This window comes from Heterocephalus glaber, unplaced genomic scaffold (assembly GCF_053883595.1).
Source record: "Heterocephalus glaber isolate CG9 unplaced genomic scaffold, H.glaber_assembly_v1.0 deba00001572, whole genome shotgun sequence".
NCBI lineage: Eukaryota > Metazoa > Chordata > Mammalia > Rodentia > Bathyergidae > Heterocephalus > Heterocephalus glaber.
This window is the reverse complement of record NW_028258357.1, coordinates 21,433,377-21,451,018: the sequence shown is the minus strand read 5'-3', so window position 1 is coordinate 21,451,018 and position 17,642 is coordinate 21,433,377. Positions and strand designations below refer to the sequence as shown.

At 46.7% G+C, this 17,642-nt stretch overlaps 1 long non-coding RNA gene and 1 pseudogene across 1 annotated transcript; both read left to right on the top strand.

Moving 5' to 3' along the window:
* Positions 1-2,305: 2,305 nt before the first annotated feature.
* LOC110349167 (uncharacterized) lies at positions 2,306-7,816 on the top strand. Its single transcript, XR_002394968.2, has 3 exons — positions 2,306-2,400; positions 6,012-6,435; positions 7,451-7,816. It is a non-coding gene; the product is annotated as an uncharacterized LOC110349167 (long non-coding RNA).
* A 1,878-nt stretch (positions 7,817-9,694) lies between these two features.
* LOC101697708 (DNA-directed RNA polymerase III subunit RPC7 pseudogene) lies at positions 9,695-10,368 on the top strand (annotated as a pseudogene).
* Positions 10,369-17,642: the final 7,274 nt, after the last annotated feature.

Below are 17,642 nucleotides of genomic sequence, written 5' to 3'. Positions count from 1 at the left end.
GAAATCTGAAAGAAGAACAAAGATACCATGTCCAAATGCTTTGGTTCCAGGAACTTTGATTACCTCTGTACTGCCCCTTCTCAGAAGCATGACCACATTCTCTCTACCTCCCAAATTCCTTAAAACAGCAACTACTTCCCAGATGAACCCCGAGCAACCTCCCATTTAAAGCCTTTCTTCTGCCCTTGCTGAGGGCTAACTCTCTTCTTGGATTCAGCTCGCTTGCACCAACTGAAATACACAGCTTGATTGGTTTCACAAGGCCTGGAGGGATGCTCTCTCTCCTCTCTGAGCCTTTAACACACACAACACTTTCGAATATTTTTGAGAAGATTCTGACCACCCAGCATGGCATATTCTATTTTGCTAGAACAAGATCCTAAACATTCCATGCTTGGGCTGGGAGTGGTGATACCAGTGGGAAAGTCTATGATCTTGGAGGTTCCATAGAATCCAGTCTGGCACCAGGCAGTGTCCAGGCCCTGGGACCGTGAGCAGGAACATGGGCTGGTGCTGCCCCCTGAGCTCCTCAATGGCCTCCACGATGTCCTGCAGACCACCGCCCTCCCTGTGCAAAGGCTGAAGGTGCTGTGGAGGCCGCAGCACTGCAGGTCCCAGGTATGGGCTGAGCACCAAGGGTGATCTCACTGCAGAGTCCTTACATGCATGATGCGGGATGAACCGGCCCCAGGCCTGGAGATGACCTCATGGGTCCCCTTGGGATTCCCACGGGGCAGGCTGCACTTCCACCTGGGTCCTGGAATCTGGACTCTGGAAACAATCAGGCCTGATAGTGAGCCTCCAAAGTGCCCCTGCCTGAGGCTGTGTCTGCTCCCACAGCACAGGAATATGGCCTGGGAGCCAGGCGTGGCGTCCCTCGCTTGTGATCCCAGCATTCAGAGGCTGAGGCAGGAGGATCATGAGTTCCAGGCCAGCCTGGGCCACATAGTGAGTTCAAGGTCAGCCTGAACCGCATAGTGACACCCTGTTTCAAAACAAAAAGTTGATATGAATAAAAAAGTAACCAGAGAAAGAGAAAGCTCTGTCTGTCTCAGAGTAGAATATCAGCTGACACATACAGAAGACAGGAAAGAGGGAATCCTTAACACAGGGAAGAGCTAGGGCATGACCCCTGATGAGGACAGTGTGTGTAGACATCTGCCCTGGGATGCCTGTCCCCCACAGAGAAGGAAGGAGCAGCTTCACACTGCGGGACCTCACAGGACACTGCCTTGGCCACATGGTCAGTGTTAACCTCCCCAGGACCAGGCACATCTGACCAGCTGCCTCCCGCTGTGACCCCATGGAAGGACCCAGTGTCATCTGCAGGATCTTGTCAGGAATGTATAGCCTGAATCTGATCATGGGAAGTACCAGGGAGACCTCAACTGAGGAATATGCTAAAATTGCTGTGGCTTGTCTTCTTCAAAATCTTCAAAGTCATACTGGGTGTGCTGGTGCAGGCCTGTCATCCCTGCATTCTAGGAGGCTGAGGCAGGAGGAACAGAAGTGGAAAACCAGCTTGGGCAATTCATTATTTCACATTTTCAGTTATGCTTTTCCTTGTCTTCTATTTTGTTAATGAGGAAATACCAGATAGATGTCAATAGAGGCACATTCTGAAAATTCTTTGCTCTATCTTCTTCAGAAATTTCAAAGTCATGCTGGGCATGGTGCTGCTTGCCAGCAATCCCAGCACTCTGTGGCACTGAGGCAGGAGTATCCCATGTTCAAGCCAAGGTGGGGAATTTATTTCAATTTTTAATTATGATTTTACTTGTCTCCTTCTAAAGATATTTTTCTGTGGTTTTTGACATCGTTTCTTGCTACATGGTTTAGGCTGACCTTGAACTCACTATGTAGCCCAGGCTGTAATTCATAGCCTGGGCAATTTAGCAACTTAGTGAGACCCTCTCTTGAAATAAAAAACAAAACAGGTGTGGATGTATGTCAGTACTAAGGGCCCACATTCAACAGGTTCGATCCTCAGTACCAGAGAAAAAAATTCAAACTCATGAAAGATAAAAAAAAAAAAGACCATGGAGGCCTCAAACATTTTGGAGAAGACTGGGTGCCTGTTATGGATTACTTCCAGGGTGTCCCCCAAAGTCTCCTGTGTTCAGAGGTGGGCTTTGGGGAGGTGACTTCTTCCTGGGAAGTGTATACTCCTCAGGGGATCCACCCATTCAGCCCTCACCAGCGAATGCGCTGTTAGGGGGCGGGGCCTGGCGGGAGGCGGTCCCTGGGGCGTGGCCTAGAAGGGTTTATCTTCCTCCTGCTCCTCCTTCTGCCTGCTTCCTGGCCACCCTGCTGTGAGCAGCTCTCCTCCTCCCAGGCCCTTCCACCTCGCCCTTCTCCCTGGCAACCACTGACCACGGAAGAACTGGGACTTCTACAACTGTGAGTCAAAGTAAACCTCTCCTCCTTTAAGCTGGGGGTGTCGGGGATTTGTCTCAGACATGAGGAGGTGACTAAGCGCTGACCTGAAGGAGGAAAAAGCTAAGCAGGAGGTTATTGAGGTGAATGAAGGTTGAATACAGATTTTGGAGCGAGTGATCAGAGGGTGGCTTCACCCCAGTCTCCGTGACTCTGGGGCTGCTTTTGAGCAGAAGCAGAGTTTGGTCCAAGATTCTGCTTCTGCTCTGCATCCCAGAGCTGAACGTTCAGGTTATGCTGCAGGTGGTCAGAAAAGACTTAAAGGACAAACATGAAGGAAAGCAGGTGAGAAAGCTACCCAGAGAATGGAGGAGGGTGCTTAGCAGGGCTGCGTCTGATGTAGTATTCACAACACAGCTGGGTGTGGTGTCCACGCCTGTGTGCCCAGCACCTGGGAGGCTGGGACCAGAGCATCAAAAGCTGCAGCCCAACCTGGGCAGCTAGGCAGTTTAGCAAGGCCCTGATTCTAAATAAGAAATGAAAAAAGGCCGGAGATGTAGCTCAGGCCAAAGGCCCTGGATTCAAACCCAGCACCACAGGGGGAAAATCTGAATATAAAAAGAACCCCTATAAATCAACAATTAAAAGCCAAATAATCCTTATGAAAGAATGGGCAAAGGACTGGAATAGCTATTTCTGTGAAGATAAACAAATGACCAACAGCACAGGAAAAATTGTCAGCCTCACTGGTCATTAGAAAAATGCAAATCAACATTATAAGGAAATACAAACTCACATCCACTGGGATGACGACTCCCACAAAGAAAGCCAGGGCCCGGGATTTAGCTCAGCGGTTCCACCGCCTGCCTCACAAGCACAAGGATTCCAGTTCGATTCCCAGTACCAAAAAAAAGAAGGCCAAAAGAAAGAAAAAAGTTTAAAAAATAGAAAGAAAAAGTTCATGTTTTTAAGAAGGTGGAGAAATGAAGACACTTGTGTACTGTTGATGGAAATGTAAAATTTTAGAGAGCACAATATTGCGGTAGCTGAAAAAGTAAAATTTCCTTAAAAACAAATCATCTCAGTTCTGACTTTGTACCCAAAAGACTTGAAAAGCTGGATCTAGAGAGATTATATGCAAACCCACGTTCACTCTGGCGCTTTTCACAGCATCCAGACATGGAAGCAACTCCGATACTATTGTGGCTTGTATCTAGATAGCCCCTCAAAGCCTCATGCACCTTTTTCTGTGGTGGCTGAACCTAGAGTTTGTGATTGATTCATGGTGCAATGCTAGTCTCAAGGGCACCAAGATTAAGGGTGTGAGTGTTATAGCTCTGTGTTACAGCCAAGTATTATAGCTATGTGAAGGTCTTTGGAGATGAAGAAACCAAGGGCAGCACTCAGAGAGATAGAGGGAACCTTAAGTTTTATTGGCAGGCTCATCCACAACATCTGGATGTCTAGAGTTGCTTCAGGGGGCCACCCTTCATTGAACTGGGGCCAATCTATTTCACAGAGGGTTCAAAACCTTGCAGGCTTCAAGTTATCTCCATATTCCCCACTAAAATTTTTGACCATGCAGTCTAAGTCAGTGGGATTACTGTGTTTATTGCCCATGTTGTATGTGGTGTCCCTTGAACGGAGCTGCAACAGACAAGGGGAGGGAGTCCCCCAAAGGAGACCACTCAGGCACCTGCTTGGCCATATCCCTCACAGGAGCTTAGGCACATCTTAACTAAGGTGTACCCGTAATCCCAGGCTTCACGAACCTCCTATTACAGGAGGTGAGTCACCAGTATGCCATATGATGACACCGTGGAACCACAAGTTAGGGCTCACTCAGACTCTGTAGCCAAAGCTGTGGGTAGATAGGTCTTCACAAGCCGTGAACCAGTTACAGTCACTCACACAATCAGAAAGTCATTCAGAGTTTAAACATTCCTCCCACCCTGGGAAGAGTCCTAACTGAGGACTCCATTCTGAGACCAGTCTACCCTTCCATCTAAAGGGACAGGCCTGGCTTGGCATGGGCCCCAGGGCTTTACCTTATCCTGAAGTCCTGATGGGGCACCAGTCCACTTCTCCTCTGAGTCTGGGCTAGAGGTGAGACTGCAACTGGTCGGTGCCCTCACATGTTGAAGAAGGGCCCTCCAAGTGGGCAGGGGTGTGCTGCCTCATCCGCCCCCAATGCTGCTCCCCTGCTCCTAACCAGCACAGTGAATTCTCCCACTGAGGGAACCAAATGTTAGAGCAAAGTGCAACACCTCAGCATTACAGTTCTGTATTACAACCAACTGTTACCGTTATCCAAAAGCACAAAGAAACTGAAGGCAGCACTCTAAGAGATGGAGGGAACCAAGTTTTATTATGCCAGCGGACCCAAGGAGTTTGTACTCTAAAGTCTGAACCCTGAACAGAAATGGAAGCAACCTTATATAGAGAGCTACAGGGTGCGGGGGAAGGGACCATGAGTAAACACTGTCATAGAAGCAGATGGGCAGAGTTTACAGAACATTCTTGAAACCCATGGTGGGTGAGCATGCTAATAGAAGTGGAAGGGCAGGGTTAACAGAACACTCTTAAAACATTAGGTGGGGTTATCATGGAACTCAAAAAGTTACATTGCTTGAACAGAACATTTTGATAGATGAGATAGGAACATCATGCAGCTCAAACAGTTACATTGCTTTAACAGAACATTTTATGCCAAAAACATGGGGGAGGAACATTGGCAACAGACATAAACCTGCCCTGTTGTGCATTATTTCCTTGTCATGACCACTACCTGCCCTAAGTAGTCTCAATAAGACATAAAGGGAGAGAAAGAGCTGTGTTTGTCCCTCGGTGCCTTTGCTGTGTTCGACCCATGAACTGTTGCCCCTCTGCCATCTGCCATCCTGCCTTGTAGCCAGCCGATTATGGACTGAAACCTCTGCAACTGTGAGCTAAGTAAACCTCTCCTCCTTAACACTGAGTATTGGGTATTTTGTCTCAGCAATGAGAGAAAAATAACTAATATAGATGCCTACTGAAGGGAAATGTGGTGTATGGATTTGATGGTGCATTATTCTGCCCTAAAAAGAAAGGAGTCCCGGGCCGGGGATTTAGTTCAGTGTTTCCACCACCTGCCTTGTAAGCACAAGGTCCCGAGTTTGAACCCTAGTATGGAAAAAAAAAAAAAAGAAAGAAAGAAAGGAGTCCTGCCACATGCTATAGCTTGTATAAAGCTAAGGACGTTATTTTTTTGTGAGATAAGTCACAAGCAAAGAAATTATGATTTCCTCACATGAAGTAAATAAATGCACAGAAATAGCAGGAATTTTTCAAGAAATATGGTCACTGAGGTTTTTCAACTCACTGATTCATTTATATCTCAGTGCTGGCCTGGGCCTGCCCGCCCAGCCCTTGGATCTGCTCATTGCAGCAACCCCGTTCACACCACAGGTGCCAGGCGAGGCTTAAGACTTGAGCACCCTTTTATTCACCATGACTCTAAACATAAATTTAAGAACACAGGAAAGAATAAACAGCCAATTCAAGGCCAGCCTGCCCTACACAATGAGACCTTATATCCAAAACTTGAACAGAATAAGCAGACTGTAAGAATAAATCTACTTTTTTGCTTTTCCAAGGATCCACATCCTGTGTTCTTTGCACAGCGCCACCAGAAGCCATGCTCTTCCCGGCTGACAGTGGGGGGGAACCGAGCCTCGCCAGCTGTTTTCTTCTGAACACAATGAATGGGCAGATGCCAGAATGTGGAAACCGCCAAGGCAGAAATGGGCCCCGACCTTCAATGCCCAGGAGCTGTAGGAATAGGTCTTCACCGGGGGCCAGCCCTAAGCCTGACAAGCCCAAACCTAAGCCAAACCCTAAGCCCAACCCTCAGCCCAACCCCCGGCCTAATGGGCCTATCAGACGTGGGAGACCAATCTGTGGACACCCCCACACCTTGATTTCCTCCAATCACGACCTTATCCCCACCCCCTGGATTGAGCCTCCTTCCTGCACAAGGACCCTTTCTACCCTGCTGGTTGCGGAGCCCTGGAGTCCATGGTGAGTCCTGAGCCTGCGTGGAGTTCTGTGCCCACCTGGGAGAGGTCAAGGGTCTCAGAGTCCAAAGAGCTGCTGCCAGGGAATCGTTGAGGAGCTGAGGGACAGGGGAGGGGCCTAGGGAGGACCCCACCTTCCAGGATGACCCCAGCCTGGGGCAACTTAGCGAGAAAAAATGACTCAGAAAAAATGAAAGTAAAAAGGGACAGGGATGTAGCTCAGCGTCAAGGCCTTGTATTCAACCCCCAGTACCACGAAAACAGCGAGAAGGGCGACTTTGGAGCCGGGCACAGCTGTGCACACTACCAATCTCAGCATTTAGGAGGCTGAGGCAGGAGGATCAGGAGTTTGAGGCCAGCCTGGGCCTCCTAGTGACAACCTTGTCTCAGAAAAACAAAAACAAAACAAGAAAACGATAACTTTTCCTGAAAACTACCTGTGAGATGACTTTGTGGAGCCCAAAGCTATGATTTCTAACCACTGGGTGAGGTGGTGCAGACCTATAGTTCAGTGTCTGGGAGCCTGAGAAGCAAAGATTGCCTGAGTCAGGAGATCAAGAGCAACCTGGACAGCATAGTGAGACCCCATCCCTAATAAATACCCCAAACTACAGTTACTGTTACAGGAAAGCTTCTCAGGGGTAACTAAACATCTAACTTAGTGCACATCTGTGAGAAAGCTCCAGACATCCTATAGGAGCAGCTGGTGTTTAAGTGGTAGCCGATCCCATATAACGGGGCCAGTTCTGGTCATTAATTATTCTCTAATGCTCAAGCACTGAACACTTGTAATTTGTTTCCACACTCAGAATTTATTCCAATGGCTTTCATGTAATTTTCAATGTTTGTGAAATTTACTTTTGTTTTGACTCAAGGTGTTACAGTATACTGCAAGATGGCCTTGAGCTCACTGTGTAGCCCAGGCTGGCCTCAAACTCTTGATCCTCCTGCCTCAGCCTACTGTGAGGCTTGCTTGCATACACCACTAATTTTTCTCTTTCTTATTTTTTTTTCTGTAGTACTGGAGACTGTAACGCCTGACCTGAGTGAGACCCTCTGAGCAAAGATGCTGTTATCAATAAACAACAGGAAACCATGAAAGGTTCATGCTTTTCTCAGCACAGATGGCCATAAAAAAAACTGAAGACAGGACTGCAATCTTCCCGATGCCAAGGACTCCGTTATCTGCTCACCTGCCTTGAACATCCTGGGCACCTGGACCACAGCATTCCACCCAGATTCCTTAAGAGAGCACCCCCTCCCCAAGCCCTATGAAACTTTGCTTCCCTCTGGCCAGTTGCTGACATCTTTCCTGATCTCAGCCCATCTGCCCCCTGGTGGAGAATAAACCAGCCTTTTGCTCACAAAGCCTGTGTCAAGCTGGTCTCTTGTGCAGCGTTTCTCACAGGGACTGAACCCCAGACCTTTGCACTGAGCTGCAACCCCAGCACTGATTGAATCTTAATTTTTGAGACAAGGTCTTGCTAAGTTTCCTAGGCAATTTGGATGTTCCTGTCTCAGCCTCCCGGGTATCTAGGATCATAGATGTACACCACCACGTCCAGCTAAGCTTTTCACGTTTATCAGTGGTTTTCATTCAATGATGAAGTATCCTCCAGTTTATAATGGACTTGAGGTTCATTGAAATAAGCAGATCTCTTAGTATCTAGTTTTTATCAAATTGGGGTTTTAACTGATTTTGTTGGCTTAAGCAAAGGAGAAACTCAGAAAGACAATGGAAGCCATTCCCCTTGGCCATTTCAATATTGAAAATATTGACTGGACCCTCGGCCAAGTTACACAGATGGTAACCATGCTTCATCTTCTTTTAATGTGGTGAAATTACCGGGGTTCTTTGTCACCTACCAAGAAGAGCCAGAACTTTTCCACTTCATTTCCAAGTTTCATTTTCAGTTTTTCTGGGCTGAGCCTATGTTTCTGTCACTGCACAGGAACACGGTGACCTTGCAGTTAAGGCCTTGTGGGTGCCTACGCTTCCCAGGGAGAGCACAGGGATTCACTCACAGGGGTCACAGGAGGGCTTTCATTCGAATGGGGCATTTGTTATTGTGAATCAGTATTTTCTTAAATGCCCTACCTGCCTTATTTTCCTCCATCCAGGCCCCAAAAGAGGGAATCACTCTGAGTCATTCAGTGTGCAAACATAAAGACGTGTTTGTGAGAATGGCCGAGTCCACACACCTTGTGTGAGCATTATCACAGTCTCTATCTCACGTCCTTTCTACACTAGAATTCCCCTTACAGCCCCTGCATCTGGACAGACCTCACCCCGTAGTCACCGAGTGCGTCCCATCAGCCCCACATCCGGTCAGCCCTGCTGCAGAGCGAACCCCAACCCAGCCCCGCTGCATGAGCTCCATCGCCTCCGGCCCTGGTCCTGGCAGTCACGGTGCCCCCTCTGGACTCTGGCCGAGTTTCCTAGCTGTCTCCCTCTCCTGCGCCTTCTCTCAGGCGCGTCCTCTCTGTGGGTGGCCGCGGCTTGGGAGCCAGGACCCCTCCCATGGTGTTCGCTGGACTCGGGATCCCTTCCCGGGCTGTGGCCCTGCCTCCAGCCCCTGTCTCACCTGCTCTCCTGCGAAGCCTCTGCCGCCCCCAGATCCGGAGGCCTCCCTCGTGGCTACTGAAACCCGACTTTTCCTGCACTTTCCCCCTCTCCTGAAATAGTATTATTTGATTTTTTCCAACCACTTAAAAATGTAACAGCCATTCTTAGTTCACAAGCTGAACACAAGCAGGGAGCAGGCAGTGTTTGGCCTTAGACTAATTTGCTGGCCCTGCTCAGACCTGTGAGCTTTAGGGGCCGGGCTTTGTGCTGACTTTTTGCTGTTGAGTCTCTAGTGCCCAGCGTGGAGCCTGGCTCGTGTTCATACGGAGTGTGTGCAGGTGAGTGTGATCCGTGTGTGCACAGTTGGGCTGGAGGCCACTTTCCCTGCCTTTGGCAAATGCAGGTCATCACTGTGATGATCCTTCCACTGAGAGCACAACAGTGCCAGGTTGTACCAAAAACATTTCACCACCTTTGGTGTGTGGAGTGAACGTAGACTCTTGAGCATGCCAGGCAAGCATTCTACCTGTGAGATGGGTCCCAGGACTTTGCTTAAAATTTTATTTTGAGGGTGCGCGTGTGTCCCAGGTGCAACCTGTGGCCCCGAGCCTCGCTGCTTGCACCCCGCACAGCTCTTGCTCAAGGCTCGAGACTTAGTAAGCAGGGTTTGCCCTCTCTTCTGGTACAACTAAATTTGATGGCTGGGAATAAAGGAAGAGGTCGTGCTGCCTATACCTTTAATATTGAGGCTGTTGGCTTTGGCAAAGGTGAAAAGTTGCCTGATGTAGTGTTCAAGCCACCACCACTGTTTCCTTAGGATACAGATTATAAACCAGTGGCACTGAAAATAGGAGAAAGTGAAGATTACATGCTGGCCTTGAAGCAGGAATTGAGAGAAACAATGAAAAGAAAGCCTTATTTTATTGGAAAACCTGAAGAAAAGCCAGATATTGAAAGGTATAGCAAAAAATACATGCAGACATACAAAGAAGAATGGATACCAGATCGGAGAAGACTCCCAAGAGAGATGATGCTGTGGAAAAAATGCAGAAAAGACCTAAAATCCAAAAACACAAAAGGTACAGGCAAAGTCTCTTTACTCGTTAATACTGCAGATGTGCTGCAAAAAATTGAGGAATTGGAAAAGAGAGGTGATGGTGAAAAATCTGATGAGGAAAAAGGAGAGAAAGAAGGAAGCAAAGAGAAAAGGAAGATGATGACAATGACGATGACGATGATGATGCAGAACAGGAAGACTATGGCGACGAAGAAGAGCTAGAAGAGGAAAATGGCGACATTAATTCATACTTTGAATGCGGGGACGATTTTGGTGCTGACGGTGACAACAACAGGGATGAAGCAACCTATTAGCCGTGAAATTTCTTTAAAAAATGTTTATAATTCACCTGCTGAGTATTTGGGCAAACTTGATTTGTTTCATTTCTGATAAGGAACTAGTACCTAGTTTATTTTTGTCCCTGTTTTGCTAAACAAATACTTGTTACCAAAATATGTAAACTGCTCTGAGTTTACACACTAGTTACCTTGTAATCTCTGAAACTCTGACATTCCTCTAAATACTTCTGCCATCCCTCTTCTGTCTGCTAGTGGATTTTCGAAAACATTGGATTTGAATGTCCCTAAAGAGCTTTTGCATCTCTTAATCTATATATCCTTTTTTGAACAAATCATTTTTCTTTAACTGCTGATCTTTTCTAAAGATTATTATGAGTCCTAATGGCTTCCCATAATGTAGAAGTTGACAATACAGCACATGGAGCACTTTAAAAACAAACTTGAAAATTATTTTTTACCCTTACGTGGAATGCACTGTACTACTACATTATGACTACAGACACTTACCTGAGCTCTCACAGATGCAAACTTAAAGTTTTGTGATTAAAACATACATGTGGGGAAAGATGTCCATAAGATCTGTAAGTTCACAGTTCACTCCTCAGTATGAAGAGGTTTTCATGTTGGATAAACAAAATACTTGGATTTTGGGCTACTTCAGACCATACCACTATATGTGATCTCACTGTAATAAGTTTGACATCTTCAAATAGTTGAGTTTATGAAAAGTTAGATTGAGACATCCTGCTTAATTTTGTACTTTATGTAAGTGTGGAGTAGGGTCCACTTATATCAGCTTCACAGAAGCACCTAAGTGTGAGCTGCGGGGGAGGCCTCTGTACTGCTGGTTATATAATAATGCAGAATGAACTCAGGTCATTTTGGAATTAAGATTAATCCTATTTTAATTTAAAAGCTAGCTCCCCTTCAATTTTATATTTTGGGGAGAAAATACCTAGAAACCTCAGCCTCCATAGAACTAAAAATGGGAAAGATTTTCCCAAAAATTCACATTATATATTTCAAAAACAACTTATTAATATCACACACCAAAATAAATATATTTTTCTCTTTGGGAAGACATCACCCATTTCCCTGAGCACCAGAGCCCTAAATTCTATTTCTACCTAGAATATTAAATTCAGCCTTGAATCTGAACATGATTAAGTTTCTGTGCCTTAGTTTCTCCACTTGTAAAGAGTTTCCTATAAAAGTTTTTTAAACACTAACCAGAATTTTAACTTATGTATACATTCTCTTTGCTTACAAAAATGATCAGGTCTTAAATTTGGTTCTTAACTTCCCATCAGTCATAGCTGTAACGGAAAACACAGTTTTAAGAAACATGTTTTCCTCATAAAATATATTATTGTAATCAGATTTTCCTATTTGTTATTTGTAGGGAAAACTGGAGAAATTTTGTGTTGTCTTGTGTGACTCTGCAACATGACTGTCTCAGGAAAAAGATCTCTTTCAATGGTGATACTCCCACGAATAATCCAAGATGAGTTAGAAGCCCATCTTCTTAGTTCAGTGCTATATTCATTATTTGTGACTTACTGCTTAAAGGAGCTTATCACACTTTAAGATTCTAATTTGAAAGTCTTCAAGCTGCAATCTCCTAAGAATAGAAACCTCACATGCAGTTTTCCGTAATAATGGCAGAGCTGTCATTTGGGAATGATAATCAACATATTTGTTTTATTCTTCAACACCTTTGGTATCACAGCCAAATACTAGTGTTTAGTTCATAGGAATCTTATCTCTACACTGTTTTCTTGCTTTCTTACAAGTCTGCTGATAACTCCGTGACTCAGGTAGATGCACTGAAGGTAGGTCACTTCTCCTAGATTTCAGCCTGCTGCCGCTGGTCTAGTCCTGCAGGTTGTAGGCAGTCCCTCTGGGCATGGGTTTGCCAGAGGAGGCCCTGCTAGGTATATTCTTTCCCCTTTTGGAAGATCTTTTTATAATTTTAAAGGATATTATGAGGTCAGAATCTCCAAGTTGTTTCACCAGCATAAACTTTATTTTCCTGGCTCAAGATCTGAGACTGTGAAGTTACTCCATAGGAAGGTAAATAATATTTTGCAGAGATAGCTTCTTTATATATGTAGAAAACTACTTATTGGTGAAGCATCTTTAAAATTGTTATAACAAAACTGGTGGCTATAGTGCTTTTTCTTTTGTAATTAGCTTACACATGAAATTCTTTCAAAGTGAAAAAAAAAATTGTTTTGAGACCAGGCATGCTAAGTTGGCAAGGCTACCCTTGAATTTATGATCTTCCTGCCTCAGCCTCCTGAGTAGCCTGGATTACAAGCAAGGGCCACTGTGCTTAGCTTTGAGAAACCTTTGTTTTTCTAACATTTCTGGTTCATTATTTGTGTTACTCTTTACTTGCTCCCTGTGTTGTCTTATTGCAACCTTTTTGAGGATTACTCTAAACTAGATTACTCACTTGTTACTTTTCGCAGGATGGGCCTAATTTGACATGAAACAGTTAGGTCCAAAACAACAAAATAGTTCAGAAGAGAGCGATGAACACAGAGCAGAGGACAGGTCAGAGACCGAGGATGCAGACTGTAGCATTGCCTGTGAAGTCACTATGGGTGACATTAAGCTCCCTAATACAGAAGGTGGGGAAGGCGAGATTGAAGTTTTGGACAGTCCAACAGCTGAAAACGAAGAACAGTGAAATGAATGATCTAAAAAGAAATGGGTAATTCATATCTGCACATTCTGGAAAAATATGCAGTTCTGGTATGTTAGGTGCTCTTATGTGTTAAACGACAAGCTGTAGACAAATCTAACAGTTGGAGGAAAGAGCCACTCGTGAAGGAAGCAGCACTCACAGTGGAAGGAGTTCTGAGCACTCTGCTATGTGGCTAGAGCAGCATGGTTTTACATCTGAACAGAGGAATCAAGGACAGAGTGACATGATGAGTTACGGGAATGCTTTTGCCCTGGGCCTCATGTTTGGCGGGGGCTGGTGCGTGGTGGTTCTGGGACGGGCTGAAGCTCAGCTGTTTGTGTTTGGCTGAAACCCAGCAATCTGTTACCAAAATACACTCCTGTGATTGTACTTCCTTTTCTAAATTTTGCACAGTGGGGCGAGCCGTGTACTATAGGTCCTTATTGGAAGCTGGCACCAGCCAAGGAAGATACTTCCCCAGTGTTGCTGTGGGGCGTCCCAGGCAGCCCCAGCTGTCATGGTGAGAACTCAGCCATGGTGCAGGAGAAGCAGCGGCTTGATTGACAGCCCCCTTCAGTTTCTGTGGAAATGGTGGTGTCAAAGTCATCGTGGCTTCTCCTTGTCGAACACATCCAGTAGGGGAGGCTGTGGTGATCATGCCCTGTTGGGGACAAGACCAGTGTGTGGGAGGGGTTTGACATGAGGTCACAGCTGATCAGGGGTTGAGCGGACAAAGTGAAGGGCTGGGCCTTGTTCTTCTGTGTCAGTATTATCCAGGACAGACACCTCACAATCTTGCAGACCTCTCTCTGACCATGTGAGTGCCTTCCTGATCTAAATCCTTCCGTCATGGTTACTGTGACTCTTGGTCAAGCACCACTCGTTGATCCATGTTTGCCCAGCATGAAGGCAGTAGAGGGCTGGCCTGTCCGGCTCCATGAAGGAGCAACCCCACCTGGCTGGGGCCCACCCTGGGCAGTGTAGGAGGGAAAACCCTGGGAGCTGCTACCGCCCACTGCTTCTGCTGGGAAGCAAGGACAGTCCCTTGGGTTTCTAGCCAATCAGCTTTCCATCAATTCAACACCATACGTATCCAAGCAGGGTGGGTTTTCACCCTGGTGAGTTCAAAGCCAATAAGCACAATCAGGAGATCAAGAGTTAGGAAAGGTTTATTACTTGCAGCAGGGAAGAGGAGCAAGTGGGGATGACTCCAAGTGCAGTGTCTCCAAACATAGGAGACAGAGGACTGTGTCTGGGAGACTCGTGTGTGACCTACTTGGAAGAGCTCCTCATTGCTGTAGAGGCAAGCCATTCCTGAGCATGCTCAGTCAGAGGGCACATGCTCCATACCTCATGTGTTCAAAGCTGATGGACAGCAACACTTTGTTGCCAGTCACTTGAGGGTTCTTTGCTCCACTAAGATAGAAATCAGGACCTGGTGCAGTACAGATCTGAGAGTGACCCTGAAGCCACTGGATGGTGTCCCATGATGCTGGATGGCTCAGCCGGCTTCTGGTCTCCTCTGCTGCTGTTTGGTGCTTGCTTGTGCCAATAAAGTTGGGAGATTCTGCAGGTTGCTGCTTTCTGCATTGATCTTTGTTGGGTACTGTTCTCTGCAGCTCTACCAGGTTAAGCACCCCTAATGTTTATTGCTCTTTCTTGTACAGTGATCACCCTGGCCATGCTACTCAGGACAAGAATCCTGAGTACCTTTATAAGGCCTGAGCCCACACTACCTGAGAAGTAAATCATGAGCAGATGTATAGGACCATGGACGTGAGCCTTTAACTGGGCCTGTCCTGGAGCACAGGGGTCAGTACACCCGTCAGAGCCCTCCTGCATCGACTGACCCCAAAACTGTGACTGCGGTGCTAGCATACAGCAGCTGCAGCCCTGTGATTGGTTTATATTTGGGCCTGCTGATTGGTCCAAGTCGGGGTGGGGGCATCTACGAGAGCCCAGCTGTCCTGGTACAAGAGACCTGTGACACTGACAGCTATTATGTCTGTGAGAATATAAGAACTGAAAATGGCCCATCAGGGAATACTGGAGAGGCCTGACTGTGTTTATTACAGCTTACTGGGGATTGAGCAGGATGGGGGTCTTAAAAATGGGCCCAGGTCCCTCGCTCCCAGATGCGAGCCACACCGAGGTGTCCCTCCCCTTTCTCCAAAGATGTTGGTGCCAACTTCTGAAGTGGCAGAACAAGGTGGGGGCCCACCATGGACAACAGCTGAGTTACACTCATGTTGGAGTGGCCTAGGGGACAGCGGCCATGAGCCAACCAGGGAGGACACCAAGGCCATCTGTCCCAGTCCACAGCGGGTGAAGGGAACAGAGGGGAGTGAGGGGAAGGCATGTGACAGCCACTGGCCACACTGTGTCCCCTCATGTGGCACAGGACAGGAGTCAGGTGCTGCTCCCCTGCCCCGCTTCCAGGGCAGAGATCTCAGTGCTGCAGTGAGGGCAGAGCGAGCAGCCTTGACTCCTGGTCTCCCATAAGAGCATCTGAACATCTTTGTGTGCTCCTGTGTCTCTCTCAGAGGGGACTTCAGCTTGAAGCCTGGCTGCTGGCAGTCATTAGGGAGGCAGCAGCTTCTTCCAGGCACAGGGCCTTGTCCCTACATATCCCTAGGCAGCAGTGCCAAACACACCTGTGATGAATTACTCGGGAAATACTTAAAGACTGCTCCCCCTGGACATCCCACTGCCTTATAGGAGAGGTTCATCGCCCTGCTTCCCTGTGAGGAGTGTGTGGGCCTCAGGGGCACAGAGGAATGTTAGAGTAATGGGGGCCTGGGCAGGACCTTTACACCATGGGAGGCGGTTCTGAGGGGGATTGTGAGCCTGTCACTTCACAGCAAATACTGAGATAGTTGTAGAGACAGACTGATCCGTGAAAGAGACTAATCCATATGGACATAAGTCCTTGCATGTAGAAGTGTAATATTTTATTTCTGCTTTGGTGTCTCATGTGACAGAACTAGGCTTCCTTTACAGACAATGAGATACAGGAGGAAATGGAGGTACTCTAGACGTTCTTTTCTTCCCCAAATGACTAAAATTTTTTATTAATCTTGAATGATAATTTTTAAATTTTAGTGTATTAGTACATATGTGTAGAACATAATGCTTACATTCCTTGTGGGAGGTTGGTACATGTACATAAGAGATCATAATTTCTTTTTCATCTGCTTTCCCTTCCCTCTCTATGCCCTCCACCCATCCCTTGATCCTCTTTCTTAAGAGATACAGGAGAAAAAAGAGAAAAATGAAAATGTAATATATGATAAGGATTTTCATTCTGAATAAGTGTGAAATGGATGAGTTATTCATAAACAATGTCAGGCCAGGATAACTGCCTCAAGAAAGGTTAGATTCTAGCCTCGCATGCCACAGTAAATTATACATGGGTTGATGTCAAGAGCAAGTCTACATAACTTTGGGGGAAAAGCATTGCAAAATTAAATTATGTTTAGGCCTTGTTTTCCTGCCTGCAGGGGGCTATGGCATGTCCAGGCATAACTCCATTTTTGCCTCTGGTCACAGCTGAGACCTCCGGTGATGCTGTGACAGTCCAGGACAGGATTACATCAGCTGGAGACGTCCTGGCTCCTTGAGAATGGAGTAGTAAGAGAAAGGTTTCACCTGGGGAGGGACAAATGCCAGAGTCAATGGGGAAGGGAACAGATATAGACCCAAGAGCACACTGGCAGTACCCACCCAGAAGTGAGTTTTACTAATTCCCTGGGACACTCCTGAGGTAATCTAGTTCACACTCCATTTTACCCATCACAGAGCCTTTCAGGACAAAGGTACTGACTGTTCCCTTTGGACAAAGACAGTGTGCTAACCTGAGACAAAGATATTGTTGAGCCAGGTGGGTGCCACACATAATCCCAGCTACTCAGGAGGCTGAGGCAGGTAGATCACAAGTTTGAGCCACCCTGGGCAACTTAGTGAGACTGTGTCTCAAAATACAGAATTCAGAAGACTTGCAGATATTCCTCAGTACAAATAACCTGCATTCAATTCCATGTAAAGCGCGTGTGCGCACACACACACACACACACACACACACAGTCCTCTGCAGACAGATACACCAAGCTTGCCGATTTGATGTTCTTAAGGGCTCTGATCACACTTCATTGGCTGTTGTGAAGCAAAGAGGAGAGAGCCTGAACTACATGGGGTAATGCAGGTGTGGGAAGGTTTCCGGGAGATGCAAAGTCCTACTGAGAGAGCAGCAAGTCTCAAGCCAGAGGAGGAGGAGGAGGAGCCCAGAGCCAGGCTGAGGAGAGCACCAGACACAGCGAGTCAGCAACCTAAGCAGCACAACTCTGCTTCTCAAAGCTGTCCTCCGAGACTCCAGGGATAGGGGACATGTACAGCTTTGCCCTCTGATTGTGGACAGAAAGTGCAATGGGGGCCAAGTAACCATGTGTTCTAGGCAGGCATCGTGGTGCCTACCTGCTTTTCTGGCAGTCTGGGACACTGGGGTAGAAGGATGGCAAGTTTCAGCCCAGACAGTACAACTTAGCGACTTAGCAAGATCTATCTAAAATCAAGAGATTTAAAAAGGATCAAGTAGCCAGTG